At 47.0% G+C, this 3,788-nt stretch overlaps 1 pseudogene; it reads right to left on the bottom strand.

Moving 5' to 3' along the window:
• Nucleotides 1-398: 398 nt before the first annotated feature.
• LOC140212963 (uncharacterized) lies at nucleotides 399-3,540 on the bottom strand (annotated as a pseudogene).
• Nucleotides 3,541-3,788: the final 248 nt, after the last annotated feature.

The raw sequence follows: 3,788 nt of genomic DNA, 5'->3' as shown, positions 1-3,788 counted from the left end.
CACCTACACCCTCTGACCTGTCAGAAGTGGGGACAGATTTACGGTCCAGTGACAGAAAGTCGCTGGTCTGCTTCTGCTTGTACTTCTTATGTTCCACCTTCTTGTAGACCATGGTGCACACACAACTGCATGCTGTGGTAGCTGAGAAGCAAATTTTCTAGGCACGCTTTGATTGCAACTAATTAAGGAGGAAGGCGGCGCTGGCTATCCCTATCCTTCCTTTGAGACGCTGCACTGGAGACTGCAGGAGCTTCTCTTGGCATGTTTCTCCACTACGGTAGGGCACTGTATAACTTTGTCGTGTGGCAAAGTGTCTTGCTCAGAAGCTTCTTCGCCTCTTGCACGGCACACTCAGCCATTCCGTTTAAACATGGGGTATTCTGAGCTTAATGTATTGTGGATGTTGTCACAGAGCTCCATGTATTCAACAAACTTGTGGCTGTTAAACGGTGACCTGTTGTCGCTGATAAGTTTGCAGGCAACGCTGTGCGTAGCGAAGACCTCTTGGCAGAACTTAATGACAGCTTCTGCCTTTGTGTGCTTCAAGCGCTGAAGCTCAATATATAACAAGTAGAAGTCTGCGTTGCTTCCATACTCCTCTCCCGTTTTGTGGAAAAAGTCGATGCCAACTGTGTGCCAGGGTAGTTTGGGGATGTCGTGGCTCATCATGGGCAGCCATTGGTTCCTGGACTTGTGTTGTCTTCAGAGCGCACACCTTTTTACTTTCTTTACGAATTTTGCTGTGCTAAGGTGTTTATTTGACCGGACTAGGAGCAGCGCAGTGGCGACAATCTAGGCAGAGCACAGACTCCGAGCAGGAGCAGCACTCACGAGCAAAAGCACTGAAGAGGACGACCCTCTACCGCCGACATACCCTGCAATAACATAGACGTCTCTGGCACATTGCTTCATCTTTTCTGTGCCTCCACGTGCGGCTTGCATGATGTCTAAGACTTGTTTCCTCATGCTGTAGGTAATGGTGAGTCGGTTGGATCGTATACGGACATTTTCTTCAACATGGATCTGGTCACGATACGGTCAATATAGCTCGGATTTGTTCCGGGACCAACTTTTTGTCTTCTGGCAATATTGTGCTTGCATGTAGCTTCAGGGTACCGAGATCTTCATCTCAGTTGGTTTCACGCTTGATCTGCTGTGGTCTTTCTGTCGAGACTTAACTCTTGGTCGACGTATACTTGAAAGTGCTCTTCTTCCAGTACCCTTTCTTTCGAAGGGAACCGAGACAGGGCATCTGCTATATGAACATCTCGTTTCCCTGTTTCTATATTATCCAAAGTGAGTCTTTCTAGTGTGGGTGGTGGTCACATTCCACCAGGCTGCATGGCTGTGCAAAGACGTAGTCCTGAAGGCGGGTGCAGCCCATGGGCGGCGCCAGGATTTTTTGACTGGAAGAAATAAATACAGGTGCCCAGCAGTACCGAAATAACACCAGTTAACTAAATCGCAATATCGCTTCAAAAGAGTATATTTCACAACGGGAGAGAAACACCTCTAAGCATAGCTAAGCAATGTGCACCTTAAAGCAATGTGTATATCAATTCCAACATAGGTAAAGACGCGCTAGATTACCAAAAAAAAAAATAAATATAGTACACTCTTGTGGCGCCGGCTGGTGATTCTAAATTCTGGAAATGATAGAAATGACAAAATGGTATATGGGAAAAGAATAACAAACAAAAGATGAGAGCAGAGTATTGCAAAAATAGAGCACGCAATAAGCATTTGAGTCACTGCCACATTTGGTCGTGCAATACAGCAGGTTTCACAAACGCAAATGACAGCTCTCCGTCTATACACTGTTCACTACTCAAGCTAGGCTACCAACGTGGCCTCGGACAGCACCCTATATGCAGTCTCCTTCAATGTGATGACAGGGACAGATAAAGGTTTCGTCACAACCACAGGCGCCAATGCCTGCGCTTTGACAGTATAAGACAAAATACAGCCGGGATTTATTCGATGGTGAAGCGGGTGTTCTAATACTGGTACAGGTATTGGTCCTACGCCTGTGCCGCACAATTTTCCCACGAGATCGCCCCAAAGATATGATGGGGTATCATTATACCGGCATACTAGTACATACGTATACATCGATTACTGTGCTCAGCTTCAAACATGTCAACAACACGCTGAAGATCTATCTTATTGGCAAGAAATATTGCTCGACCGCAAGCACAGCTATGTCACTCAGACGGCTATTCATCTTGCTGCGAACCGCCGTGGTTGCTCAGTGGCTATGGTGTTGGGCTGCCTAGCACGAGGTCGCGGGATTGAATCCCGGCCGCTGCGGCCGCATTTCGATGGGGGCGAAATGCGAAAACGCCCGTGTTCTTAGATTTAGGTGCACGTTAAAGAACCGCAGGTGGTCGAAATTTCCGGAGTCCTCCACTACGGCGTGCCTCATAATCAGTAAGTGGTTTTGGCACGTAAAACCCCATAATTTAATTTTTAATTTTTCATTTTGCGGCGAAGTCTTCAATATTTGAAGGCACGAAAACGTCTGCTGGCAAGATGATGACGATGCCGGTATCGTCTCGGCGATAAGACCTAGCATGTGCACGTCCTGGAAGGCTAGATTATGTTCTCCCAAGACAGTCGCCAGTTGCAGCAGTGTCTCTCTTACACGTTCGGCTTCGATGCGTGGAAGAAGTTTCATTATCAGCTTGCACTCAACTTCAACGCTTTCGATGTCGCATGCATAGTGCTCGGTGGAAGGCTTCAGTAAGATGTCAATGAAATTCTCACTCCGTGGGTGAAGGTTGCTAACTCCGCAGAGTACATCATCGTTTTCTGTGAACCGCCTAGTCAGCTCCGCAATCAGGTGGTCCAAAACGGGCAGAAAAACTTTGACTCTGAATGTTTCCTTTGAATCTCGAGACTATTCTTCAATGGCATGTCCTTCACTCAATACATACTGTTCTAAATGGAGCGGAAGGCGCTTCATTTTCTGCTTTCTTTATTGGGACACCCTGTTCTCCTCAGAAACACTGCCGGTTTGAGCCCAGAGTGTGTCGAAGGCGTTCGGCGAAATTCTCATTTCGGAGAACTCGTCAATGGCTGCGCGTGCGATGAGGCATGCCTGACTAGAATTGCAGTCTCTACTTTGCAATAGGTCCGAAAGAACCTTAAGGCGGCCGAGTACCTCGGTAAATAGGCTTAAATGGAAGAGAAACGATAAGTTAATTTGCTCAACAGACCTTTAGCTTCCGTTGCCCACCTGCTGTTTGTAGCGATGACTTCGGCGAGGCATACAAGGATAGCAGGAAAGCTTTTCATTGTTGCTGTGCAAGCCACTATCTGGCAGATCTATTGTGTATCGCTGAGATGCTGCAGCTCTATCACTGGCAAAGAGTGAATTGCAGATCCACTCAGGAAAACATAGAGGCATTCTAAAGGAGAAAAAAATATCTCACCGGTTTTATCACCTTGCAGACATCCGTTGTTCTTGCAGTGGACGTACACTGCCTGCGGCAATTTTTGCCTGAACAGAGCCTGGACGCTGCTTGAGATACCGCTCATGACACTCACACCATCATGTGTTCGAGCAATGCACAAACGAGTATACCTATGCCACAGCGATTCAACGTTTCCTTTACGTAGCCCAGGAGTGACTTTGCATCCAAGTGGTCAGCGCTGCCGAATCCAAGAAACCACTCAAAGATAGCCCCAGTTGCGTAGTACCTTAGTACAACTGATAATGGTTCCGTCTGGCTTAGGTCCTTGGTTTCATGGACAATAAGTACAAAGTACTTGAAGCTTTTCATCTC

This window comes from Dermacentor andersoni, chromosome 8, assembly GCF_023375885.2.
Source record: "Dermacentor andersoni chromosome 8, qqDerAnde1_hic_scaffold, whole genome shotgun sequence".
Taxonomy (NCBI): domain Eukaryota; kingdom Metazoa; phylum Arthropoda; class Arachnida; order Ixodida; family Ixodidae; genus Dermacentor; species Dermacentor andersoni.
This window is presented reverse-complemented; position numbering and strand designations above follow the sequence as displayed.